Source organism: Grus americana, chromosome 17 (assembly GCF_028858705.1).
Source record: "Grus americana isolate bGruAme1 chromosome 17, bGruAme1.mat, whole genome shotgun sequence".
In the NCBI taxonomy this organism is placed as follows: Eukaryota; Metazoa; Chordata; class Aves; order Gruiformes; family Gruidae; genus Grus; species Grus americana.
This window is the reverse complement of record NC_072868.1, coordinates 14,130,241-14,144,226: the sequence shown is the minus strand read 5'-3', so window position 1 is coordinate 14,144,226 and position 13,986 is coordinate 14,130,241.

Genomic DNA, 13,986 nt, shown 5'->3' with positions numbered 1-13,986 from the left:
AAATGTTTTATGCTACTTGATCACAACCTCAAAAAAGTATTGATTAAATTTAAGATATAAAGAAAAAAGGCTGCTGAGACATCAACATTTAAAAGCACTTTGCAAAGTTGGGTATTTCTTTTTATCTATCCAGAATGACTTTTGCACATTTTTATATTCTAAAAAATACAGGATTAACTGCATCTGTTAGATCAATAGCATAAAGTAGCAATGCTGTCTTCCATAAACACCCAGTCAGTTTTATGAACCAGATTATTAGTAGTTAAATATTTAAAGATGCTTGCCCTTTGGATCTCACTTTGATGCTTGCAGCCAGAAAACACTATCTTCCAACACCACGTCCAGGCTCCACAGTGTGAGAGGAAGATTTTGAACCAGTTCAAGAGCAAAATTAATTTTCCACCCTTCTAGACATAAAAAGAAAACCAAGAATGTATTCAAAAACAATACGGCACATTTTGACTCATTAGAGATTGTCTTCAAGGAATGACGCAGAATGAACCATATGAGAATGGGCACAACAAATTTAAGAGGACAGAGTTAGGCATAAGGGTTGGTTATTGCATAAGAGAGTCCTAACATACACAAAGTAACAGCACAGCAAAAGAGTGAATCAACTAGTCATGCTTCCTTTCTTTGTGTCATTTTCTGTTTCATGACTTTCTCTTTCCTCTGCAGTGTTTGGCACCCTCAATCCATCTCTGTGTTTTAAGTGCATCATACATCAATCTTCCCCATGATTTGTGCCCTCCTTCCCCCAATTCAGTTTTGAAAGTTTAAAAATAAAAGTATGCCAGGGACCATGTACTACAAGTAAGTCCTTGAAACAATATTGCAATTAAATTGACTAGATATCCACAGATTAGGAGGGCACAGGCAGCAGCAGAACTAGAGCTGTTTATCAAGAGGATTCCAGGAGCTGATTCAAGAACCCCAGGTATGTCTATGGGAGAGAGGCAGTGTGGGGCAGACAGGGTAATGGCCATGCTGTTACATGGGTCATCTGGTCCTTTCATCCAAAATCGGGTCAATGCAGCAGCGACCAAGGAACATATATAACCTGGAAACAGGATTGTCTCCCTGGAATTTTGCCCATTTCCCCAGGGTATTAGTCAGGCTGTGTACTGAAATATAACAGTTGATTTCAAACAAACTAACAGTTATACTACCCTGAAATTTTAATGGACTGAAATCCTGCCTGATTTCCTTTCACAGTAACCAAGGAACAAGCTTAAAGAGCTAGAGAGTAAAAATCAAAGCAATCCAATACAAAAATACAGTATTTTGCTAATTCTTGGTGTCCACTTGTATGTAGAATGATCCTTTTCTGTTCCTTCAATTGCATACTCATCTTTGGAGGCCCATCAACATGCCTCCAAACCCTCTGTGGCAGATGGGACAAGACTCACATTCTCTGGTCACAAACACTGTTAAACTTGAAAGGAACACTTCAGCATCCAAGGCATGGGTTGCAGGCATGGAGGTGCTGGAAAGGTTGCTTATAGAAATACATTACAGTGAAATTAGGGAAATCTAAGCTAGACAACATCTGTGTGCAACAAAGAAGAAAGTGTAATGTGTGATTAGCCCAGATACGCTAAATTGTGTTATTGACTCGGTAGGTGATGCTCAGCTAGTACTTGACAGCTGAGAAGGATAGGACTGATGGAAGTCAGAGTGAAGAGTACAAATGTTAATTAGAACCGTACCAAGACTGATTCCCAGAGAGTCACCGAGCATAGACCCCATTTCCAAAAATAAGGGATATATTTATGTAGCATGTAGTCTCCATGATTGCTACTTAGCTGCATCACACAGGAAGCAATGCAAGCTGTTCATACACTTGTACGAACTGTACTTGTAAATTAAATAATAAATGTGCATCCCAACAGACTCCCATTGGTTTAAAACCACAGTGCACTATATTTTAAAGAAAAAATAAATGCATGCAAATTAGAGGTTTACAGTCAGTCATTTCACAGGCAAAAAGGTAGTACGACACACAACCATTTCACTGGCTAGTGGTAATAAGCTTGTCACCATAACAAATTAGCATATCTGAGTAAAAACGTACGTGTATCTGCATACATGCATCTGCACATATTTCTTCTCCTGTTTTAAAAGTACTTCATATAGTGTCATATCAAAACCAAAGAAAGTAGTCAGCACTAGCATTTACAGGAAGTCAAAGTAAGTTAAGATGCCAAAATAGTGCTTTTGTTTCCCTGAGACTTCTCTATTGATTTATTTCAATTTAAATATAGCATATTAGTTTTCCCTAAAAAAGAGGAAAGAAAAATAATCGATCTTTTTGTCACTTGGAATCACATTATCTCTTAAGTATAATTCATATAAAACAAATTAAGAGGCTGATCAAATGCTCTGTTAACATAATTCTTTAATAATAATATCACTTAGATCTTAAACTGCTTAATTAGATTTCAGTCATTGCAATCAACAGCCTCATTGAAACTGTTCATTTATAATTTATACACTTTGCATTTTACCGTTCATTTTAAAAACAGCATTAACAATAACAGCCAACAGTGAGTAGGAAAAAACAATAGTAACAATTAAAACCAAAGTGATTTATAGAGATGTTGCACCCTTTAGGTTTTGGGATGAACTTATTTCCTGGTTCACTAAACATCAATGGAAGTATTTCACCTAGCTTGAACGGATTCATGATTTCCCCTTCGGAAAAATACATTTGGACTTTAAACACAAATCTACATCCAGTCTTTTGCATATGACCACAAATCTGAATAACATAAGCTGTGCTTTTATTGAAAATTTGACAAATGAAATAGATATTTCAGACACACTTGAGGCCTAAACACATTGAATTCAACTTCTATTCATTAAATTTTTCTAGATAATGAAGACGTAAAGAATAGGCCTAGGCAACGCAACACTTGCTGTTGTAGTGTTCTTTATTGTGAATGTGTTCTTTAAAATAATGTAGATGCATTCTGTAAAGAAGGCACTTGTGCATTTGTGCACATCTGAACACAACCATGTTCACAGATTACATTTTTTCTGACTGCACGTAGAAATAGGTCATCCAGGGTCAGATGACTTACTGTCTTAGGATAAATTACAACTATATTTACAATAGTAAAGTACAACCTTTGGGCCTGGCCTGCAGGAAACAGAACTCTCTGTCTGATACCATTCACCCCACAGAGCAAGCAGAACATTACAGCTCCAGGACTTTAGATAAGATTTATGAGGATTGTGGTTCCTCTTTGAACATAGAATAGCTTAATGTTAACAAGACAGGGGGTTTGCTTTTATTCCTATTATTTTAATAGCCAGATCTTTATCTTTCTGTTGTTATTGCAAGATTATATATTTATAATTTTATATTTATAATTATGCTCCCTTTAAATAAGCAGTGATTGGTTAACACATTGGTGTTTCTTCAATAACTACTTTAGCTACTTAAACTGAACACATTTCACTAGCTTCTTCCTAGCAGTGCCCACAACAGACCTCAGCAGAATTTTAACACCCATCCCTCTAGAGCATTCTGCTGATATGCTCAAAATATATGTGTAAACTAGCAGGCATCTGCTAAGCTACTAGTGAAGTATCCAGTAAGTAAATAAATGCATCTGGGTTGCAGCCACTGAGATTTATAGCACTTTTCCCTGATTTCCTTTTTCACACTACAGTAAATACAGTAATGGTGCTGGTTAATAAACAGCCATAAATCTGCCTTCCTGTTTTTATGATGTTTGCTGATTGAAAAGTAATGCTGTGAAACTGATGAAGTCAGTGACTATGAATTCAGGAAGGCTTTGTGTGCTTGCAGGGCGGGGGGGGCAGGGGTATGTTTTTAGTGTATTTGAAACAGTTTACTTTGCAGGACTTTTCCACTCCCACATCAATGAGTTGGGGGTTTCTCATAACCCTCACCCCCACTATTTTCCACATGCTGTAAGCTAGATTTTTATTCCTAATAAATTCAGCAGATCCAGTGCAGATGTAGAATAGAAGAGTAGGTCTGGACTTTTTTTGGACATGGCTTCTCACCAACAACTTAATTCAGTTCCCATGAAGTCGTTGGAAAAATTTCTGTAGACTTTCATGAGAGTTGAATTGGGCTTCTGTTGCTTCCTTTCTTCCTTCCACACTATTTCTTTTATACCCCCTCTTCCATCCTTGAAGCAGCAGGACAGTTTGGGAGCAGTGGTATACAACACACATCTGTTCTTACAACTCAGTTAATAGAGCAGTGCCTGAAACTTCTAAAAGTGCAGGAAACATTGCCTGCAGGATCTCTGCAGGCAAAGCATGGCAGAAGCATGCTAGAGATCACCCTTCTAAGAATATCCATTCTGTTTGTCAACATCTCAAATTTTGCTGAGCCTGATGGGACTGTCCATAAAAGTCAGATATTTCTTTTCAAGTGATGACACATTGAGAAAAGTGTAGAAAAGTGATAGTGGGTTTTTTCCTCGGACATTTCTTGGTGATAGTATGAGAACTGAATCAATTGGAAATAAGTGGAAAAGGTGGATTAATTATATAATTTTATCTTTAGCAATTCTGGAAACAGCTTTATCAACTGAAGGCTTGCCACTTCTGTAAGTTGGAAGTGCTATACACTTGTGAGAGGTAGCCCAAATATTAATTAAAGCAGTTTGCAGATGTCAAATCTGCAAGATGTCAAGTGATAGCTACAGGGAATTAGCTGTGTTTATATTTCAAAAGAGGTGAAACATTTTTCCTTCCTACCAATGAGAAGACAGACAAACTGTTGGCATCAACCAACAGAAGTGAGTACTTTCTTAGCAGCTCATCTAGTCCTGCCTGTGTGCATCATTACCTCCTTCCCTCTTGCCAGATGCACTAATTTCAGGAAAGTTTAAAGTGAGTTCCTTCAAAGAAAACAGTTAAGACAGGCCTAGCTATGCTGACCTGTAAAAGCTCTCCCAAGAGGAAGTTTAATTTCATTTTGACAACCTTTATCCCCTCTAGCAGTTATGGCTACCAACTTTGCAGACTGATATAAAATCCCTGGGGCTATTGGAACATCAGTATAAAGGAAAAGGTGAGACCTCATGACTGACTAAACAAGAAATTCCATTATTTTCCTTCCACAAGAGCCCATTCTACAGTCTTACTCATCCCCTCACAGTAAAACATGTACTAATGCAAAAGGGGAAAAACCTCAAATCAAACACACAGCTATACACTGAGAATGCCCGCAGGAGTTGCAAAGGACTCTCCTTCCCAGCTATTATTACCTCCTCAGAGCTGCACAAGCCCAGTGACTGCTATATCTGCAAGACAGGTAAATTGTCACGAACTCAGAGTTCACAGAATGGGGGGGAACATTCATTTTTATTCCTTTTTTTTTTTTTTTGGTACTTAATAGGAAATGTGCAAAACAAGCAGTTGCAGGAATGATGCAGATGGAAAAAGCCTTCTTTTTGAACATAAGAATATTTTACTCTAACCAAATTATATTTTGGTCTAACCAAATTATATTTTACTCAATATTATTTGAAACAGGAGTTAAACTGTACATCAGGACCACCATTAGTTTAATTCCTATTTTGCAGGAGGAGAAACTAAAACTGTAAATTTCAAGTGCAAAAGAAAACATCACTGTGTAGCTCTGTAACACTGAAAGGTCGCTGTTTGTCTTGCTTTTTCCCTGGCATTCCCAGTTTATAATTTCTCTGCCATACATGGATCTCAAGTCCCATTTTTATTAGTGCTAAAATAGACTGTTCTCCCACTGTCACACCATCTGTCTCTTTTCCTCCTGCCTGCCAGTATACAAAACATCTAGGAGTTGTTCTGAAAAGAGGGAAAAAAAGGAAAAAAGAAAACTGTATTGTTTTGGTCACACACTCTGCTGGCGGCAGCCTGTTTCCAGCAGCCACTGTCTTCACAGAGGGACACATTCAGCCTTCGCCAGCCCATGACACACATTTAGTTAAAAAAAACCAAAACAAAACCCTCACTGGTTTGGAATGAGGAGTAACATGATTTCCTTTCTGCTCTCCCACTGTGTGATTTCAGAGAAGGGCAACTCCTCCCAGTATCAGTGCTGCCTTGTTGACATTTCAGGTTCTGTATTGGAAATTTCTCCTGACAAATTTCTGATTCAGCCTGAGCCTGAATCAGCAGCAGCAAGACCTGTTCACAGCACACACCAAGAATGGGATTTTCAGAAAGTGACAGAAAACACAATATGGGCTGTTGCTGCCTTTTTAAAATTTACTTTGACTTTAAATCTACAAATGGGGGGTTTTTTTGGCTTTTTAATACAGGCATCAAATTCTTTTTTCCCCATACAATATCCCTCTGTATGAGTAGCACTCTGGGAGACTGCAAATTCCACATGTACTCAAGACAAGACAGAAATTAAAAAGCACTGAGTGGCATAAGCGGGCAACAGGCTGTTATTACAAGGAGTGTCCTCGCATATAATTTTATACCTGCCTAACACAGATACCAGCAGTCACAGTCTCATGAAACTAGTTGGATCAGCCACTTTGTGTTAGAAATAGCTGTAGGCATTTTTCTAAGGGGAACAGATTGAATCAAAGATCTGTCAGCAGAAAAAGAAAAAGGTAGTAAGAATGCTTCATTCAGAACAGATTACCAGGCTGACCATCACTGAAGTCCCGTGATGTAGAATTAGAAGAGTGAAAAGAACTGAACAGCACAAGACTTCCAAAACTGTCAGTATACAGGGTCTCTGTCTGCTATATTTAATACGTAAGAGTTGTATCTCCAGAGAACGTTAACATTTGTTTAGTTCCTGGGTTGGTGAATGAACACTTAAGATGCCTCCAGTAACTCCCCTGCTTTGATTACAGGATATTTCAAAAGCAATAAAAGTGTGAGGCATGACAAAGAAGGATGGATAAACTAGATCCAGAAACATACATAGATGTGGAAAATTCTGGAAGCCATATTTTCCACTTATTTGCATGTGTGAACCCTTAATAATAATACTTAATTTCACATAAATAAATGTCAGCACTATACGAATCTATTCCAGTACGTGACAGCATCTCATAGCTCAGATTGAGAGGGCAATTGGGCCAAACTGAGAGGGACAGCTTTGAGGAGCTTACTGGGGAGTTTCCATTTGATTTTCATCCACTTCCAGAGCAATATGGCTTCATATTCTGTTTAATAGTCCTTGCAACACCCTGGGTTTTTTTTCTTTGGGCTAATAATGAATTTGCATTGAAGTCTTTTGGCTTTTCAAACTTTTAAGATTTTTCATGGGAAAATAGCACCATCTGTAGGGGAAAATGGACCCAATTTCATTAAAATGTTTCTATTTTCAAGCCATTAAGCAAAAGTTCCTACTTTCTAAGAGAGTAAATACATTAATTATCAAAGTAGGCTCACAGAGCAAGCCAAATGAACTTTTGCTGGTCCCAAGAAGGAAGGACACTGTCGTTCCCATCCCATGATAAGAGAGAAGGTGCGAAGACAAAAAGCTTGCTACTCTCATCACCTCTAACACAATTCAGAGGGGCAGTAGTCTAGTCTACAAACCCCAAATTCTCTCTTGGCAGCAGCAACTGAACCTTTACACCCCTCAAAGTGGGTCCTGATTGGTTTTGTCCCAATAGCCATCCTCTAATGATGACTGCCTATGTTTATGTCCAGGGTCAGGCTTACAGACACTCTGGTCTCCCTAAATTACAGTCTTCATTTTCCAAAGGACTTCATGTGACATTATGTGATAGACACTACAGTACCAGATGCTCTGCTGGGTAAATTCTCATGTTCCTAAGGAACTATGTTGACTGGTGCCAGCCAAAAATCTGGCTTAATACTTATTTAAACATGTATACTAGAAGTATTCTATATTTAATAGTGAAGTACTTTCATTTTCCTAGTCTTTTCAAAATGTTAATATGTCCAAACATCCCAGTTTACCACTCATTTCTGTTTGCTGACATGCTTGGAGTCGAAATATAAAAATGCTTTTATTTATTTTTTCTGTGATTAATATAAAACCTTTATAGGAAATTAATAAAGTCATATCAAACATTTATTTCCTGAATGGAAGCTCACCTGTAACTACAAAAAGCTAATGTTTGTCATTAGTCCAGACCAATCAACACACTAAAGGATGACCATGCTCACAGAACCACTAATAAACAAGTTAGAATTCTGAAATGGTCCATGCAGATTCAATATTCATCTACAGCTGCAACTGTAACCTAGCTGTTTTAAAGAAGGTGACAACATTACATACCCAACAGACTGACACTACATCATGTTTTTGATACTTCCAATCATCTTGTGCAACACAAACAACAGAGGTCAGAAAGCAACTGTTTGAAAAGAAGTTCCAGCAGTGAACTCTGAGCAGGGGCCTTGCAGATCATAGACACATAGAACAGCCCAAGTTGGAAGGGACCTTGAAAGATCATCTAGTCCGACCTTTCATGGGAAAGGGAGCCTAGGTGAGATTATCTAGCACTCTGTCCAATTGCATCTTGAAAACCTCCACTGATGGCAACTCTACTGCATACCAGGGGAGGTTGTTCCAGTGAGTGATTGTTCTCAATGTAAAAAAAACGTCTTCTATCAAGATGAAGCCTCTCCTGGTGCGACTTGTTCCTGTCGCCTCTTGTCTTCTCTGCATGGTTCCTTGTGAATCATTTGTCAAATTTGCTTTCGGACTATACAAGAAACATGCCAGAAGTATCCATGTAAAAATGAACTCTCTGGCAGACAGGTGAAACTTCATAGCTAGTCTGCTTTGCTAAAAAATAGTATTTTAAAATAAGCACCAAACATTCATTTTTCAAATGTAAATAGATAAAAAAATTTGCTGGTAAGATCACTACTACCGAGTTGACACTTTACAGACTATTCTGTTTATTAAACCACTTCCATAGGTTCACTAAGAAAATTCTAAGCCTCTCTTCACAAATTATTAACAATTTTTATGCACAGACAATAATATTCAGTCACATTTAATAGATGTTTACTATTCTCATCCAACTACCACTAAAAGGTTAACTTTGCTGCAAAATACCACCCATGGTGGATAACAGCATTCCTACCTTAACTCTCAAGAGGTATGTTGTGCACTTGATGAGCATGAACATTCAGTACAATTCATCTACGTCCCTCTGAACTCTCTCTTCCATTCACTTCCCTCTGTTCAGAAAAGCACAAAATTCATACACACACTCAAAAGGCAACATACTGAACAGCTATTTAGCAATGGTGCTAGAGAGTACTTTGCAAGGAGATGCCAGCAAATTCCACGCAGACTGTGAACTGACTAACACTGTATGAACGTAGCAGTGAGCTTCAGCTAGTACGCACCAGTGAGACGCATGTCTATTACTTCACATGTGTTCACACAGCTTCTGGCTCTGAGAATAAAGCAAGCATCTACCATAACATATGATGCAGATACACCATGAGTCTCTGTACGCATCCGTACAGAATAGATGTAAAATTGAACCTCACATTCCTATGTAAGTATGAGACATATTTTAATTTCCAGCATGTCACACAGAGAGCAGTATATAGGGGCAGCAATAATTTGGATGACAGTCTGAAATATCCTGTTAGATTTTTTTTTATAGTGTTACACAGGAGAAATAATGATTTGGGGGTGGGAGAGTAAGAACTGAAGTAATTCATAACTGCTGCAAAAGAGTTCTTGGATATCTGAATGCAGCTGACAAAAAAGAGGGGTAAAAAGCACACAGAGACAAAGAAATCAATTCCAGCTTGATCTAGTGTTCACTGAAAGAGTGAGTTGAGCCTTTAAGATCATGTACCATCATGAGGGCAAACTTATATCAGGCTATTGTTAGAAATATTTTTCAGTTATTGCTAGGAAAAAAGAATCAGCCCCTTCAGTAAAGTTCCCTGACTGTTGGCCAAATTTAGTTCTAACATATGCATCCCTTATCTTGCACTAATGGATACATATGCTAAAGCATACAGGGCTGCTTGGTGTGAATGAGTAAAACATGCAACAAGAAAAGGAGCTGCATAAAGATTTAAAAGATTATTAGTTCCATGTTCTTATTCAAACCAAAGATGAAACATTAACTCAATTGACAGGAATACACTAGCAGTGACAGTAACTATTCTCTGAGCCATTCACTCTCTAAAGAGAAGAATTCCCATTGCTAAATACTCCATAGAAAAAAGTCATTACCCTGGGTCTGAGTCCTACCCTTTTCTTGCTGGGCAACACTGCAAAATGATTGAAATATTCTGTTTAAAATACAAGGAAAGTCTGTTAGCTTTGGAAACTTTTATAGTTTATTTCATGCTGTTTGAAATGTTTATATGTATGCTGTAACTTATTTCCTAGCAAGAAAGTTGTGCAACTGTTTGTAAAGCTTTAAGGATGTATCATGGCATTTTTTGCTTTTAAACGTACAAGTAGCATTTCAACTAGCCTAATAATGGTTTCCTAGGAGAACTGAAGATTCACTCAGAAACACTGCACAGATCAGAAAAGCAAGTCTTGAAGCAAATGTGTGCATGTAGGCATGCTTCTGTCTTTCTTCATCAGACAGTCAAAATAGCATTGTTGTTTGCCTGTGGACCTTTCTCCTCTTAATTTAGCCTTCACATTTCACTCCAGGTTCAATACTGACCTTTATTTCTTAGTGGCGGCTGGACTACACCTTAAGGCAAAATTTAAGACCCATCCTTGTTCACATTGCCTACAGAAAATCCTTGTGGTTTTGTTTTGGTGTTGGGTTTTTTTTTTTCATAATAGCTGCAACACAGCTGCACAAACTGATAACTCAAGAGATATTCCACTTGGTGTTCAACTGTTATTTTACATCAGATAACATTACTAGTGCCATTTTATTTGTCCAGCCTTAAGGTGAGATGTGGAAGGGCATAGCTATTATCAAAACACCATCAGCTTATTCCAGTGACACAGCTGTTACATGTGAGAATGTAAAAAGACAACCGAGCTGAACACATTAGCCTGGCTCCCCAGCTAAGGAAGCAGTCATATAGTAAACAGGCTCATAGGAAAAATAATCTAACAAGCCAAAAAGCCAAAATAGCACAATTTGAAGAAGCACATGTGATGCGTTTTTCCCCCTAGTCCTAGCTGCTACCTCAAGAAAAGCTAATTTCTGCAGAATAAGCCAATCCTGTAATTCAAAGGTAACACAATTCTTTTCAGAACTACACCAACTCTTCCCTGGGAAGTCAGAGGGGCATGTAAAATCATTCTCTCCCAAATGCTTGTTTTGAAGCTACAGAGCAAGATGTGAAGAGTCAAAGAGAAACCTCTAGGTTCTGCTCCTTCCAAGATCCTACCGAGGGCTACTCTCACATGAAAAGCCATTCTATGCCTTTTAGGAGCATCGCTTTCTGCAGCTCACAAGAAAAGTTTATAGAATCAGTTTGCAAACAGAGAAATGGGGGGAGGGGGGGAAGACAATAAGGGGGACAGGCACCTAAGGTGGCAGTAGCTGCAAAATCAAGTCTGGAACGAACTGAAGAGAAGCTTCAAGACAGCATCTATGCCAGGTGGCATTAGCTTTCAGTGACATCTGGGCATAAAAAGATATATACTCTTCTCAATGAAGCACAGGGAGTTGTATTTAGTAAAAGCTGTAAAATTGTTTGAACAGCCCAGGAGATATTAATCAGATTGATTTGTAGCAATCTGCCATTCCCTCATCTGTCTTACACATCTGGCTTTGAAAATGGAGAGCAACTTTGAGTCTCTGAAGTTACTTTCAATTTTATGACATACCACCACCAGCTCTTGCTACCTTCTGGGACAACACACAGACTAGGTAACATTCACCTGTGTGGAGACAGCTAGCTCTAAATAGAGCCTCCACTCCATTTACATGCTCATTCATGTACACATACTGATACAGATATATTCTGCAGGATGTCTGCTCCAGTTCGAATTTCATTCAACGAGCTCTTTCTGAATCTGAAGGCCTCCTTACACAAGACAATGAGATTTTCTTAAGCTCTTTCATGCATTTAGAAGTCATGATGCTTAGGATGATCAGGTTTTATTAAAATGGTTAAATAAAACAATGTTTATTTTACTCTGAATTTCCACCTTCTCAATAGCCATAAAGGCTAGAAACTTAGTTTTAAAGGTAAACTAAAGCTTGCACCACATGAATTCAAGAGGTTAGGATTTGAGCAAAACCTCAAGTATACAAACAAATATGACATCAGCACAGTATGTTGATATCATCTTGATATTAAAGTAGAAAATGAGAGCTTCTGAATTGGAGAGAGGCTACAGAACAACACCAGTATCCCTGTTTGTACACCCAAGAGGATGAAAGAATTTGATGGCAGCAGTGTAGAACCAAGTATTCACCCATGTGAGCTAAACCGAGTAGGTAATCTTTGTTTACAAGAAAAAGATTCAGCCGAATCATTATAACTCTCCAGTGATATACAGTTGAGACTTGTCTGTACCACAACTTCTAACCAAGTTTGAATCCAGAAACTGGCAAAGTCAGTTTTTTATAATGTTACACTTAATGTGCTGAAATGGTTCCACAGAATATAGCCATATATAAGCAGCTGATTGTGCCTAACAAGAGCTGGCACTTGTGTTCATGAGGCATCTAGAACAATACAATCCTGATCCACTGCTAGAGATTCCCAGACATTACTACAACATAAGTGAAAGTTACTTCTAAAATGCTTGTGAAAAGTCAAGAGTGCAGACAATACACAATTTTTTAACAGAAAAAGAGTTTACATTAATTCATGAAGATTGCATATGTGGAACAGTTCAGATTTAACTATGAAACAGAAAGCAGCACCAGCAAGGCCAGGGACAGCAGAAAATTAGTTTGAAGACCCAATATGGTTTTAGGACCCAATTTGAATTTGCATTAAGAACTTTCTGCTTCACTCCAGCACCACAGAGCAGACTTCATAAAACTGAGAATTTTGTTCTTACTGTTTTCTCTCACATTCTTCTCATGCTCATCATTTGCAGCACCCTGAGTTTTGAACAAATTGTGCTCAATCAGAAAATTTCCAGTTTGCACTGGAGCTTCCCCCCCCTTTCAGTGAACATTTATGCAAGTTGTGTTTTCCTCTAGCTTTTTCCTGTGCAGACTAGAGTTAGATGTGAACCTAGCCTCCTCAGCAAAATGTGATGAGTAGGAATGGAATAAATGGGTCAAGTTTCAAGAGATGTCTAGCTTAGAGTGATATTTGAAGCTCAGGAATGTAAACTGGCAGACAAGCTGTCATGGGAGAAACACAGGAAGATCTCTTAGCATATTAAGTAAAAGTCTCCTCACCATAATTCTTTCTGCTGTCTTGCCTTGCCTCACCTGCAGCTAAGGAAATATGGTGAATTATAATAACCTCAGCAGTTTCATGAGTGTAATTAAACTTCCAAATTAGGTGACAAACTCAGAGTAAAAAGACTTCACTAAATTCTACAGAGCTTTGTGCAGGTATGTAACTTGGGTCTACTTAAGTGAATTTCAAGGCCTTACAGTTTTGTGCTGAGTCTGTAAAATTCATGTGTACACACGCCTTTTGTGCAGAATTAAACGTAAACTTCTCCAGTTGCATTTTACTTTCAGTCTGGGTCCACTGGAAACTACAAATGACAGTAAAATTTGGTGGAAAAGAAGTGATGCAAAAGGAATAAATTTACATAACACAGAAACTGAAGGCAACATTTACACAAGCTCCTCTGAAGCCCAAATCCCAAGCATCACAGAGCAACAGTCAGCATGTGCTGAGAAACACAAAATATTAATGACACTGACAAAGCTTATATATTTTGTCTTAGGAACAGGACTCCTACTGTTTATATTTGATTTGTAAAAAGTAAGAGCATGCATCACAGATGTTGGGATTTCTGCTGCTCTGATTTGACTTGGAAAGGCACGATACAAACTGATAGATGAATACCCCGAGAGTGATTGTCCCACAGAGACATTTTCATCTTTCAAGACCTATCACACTTCATGGTATTGCGTG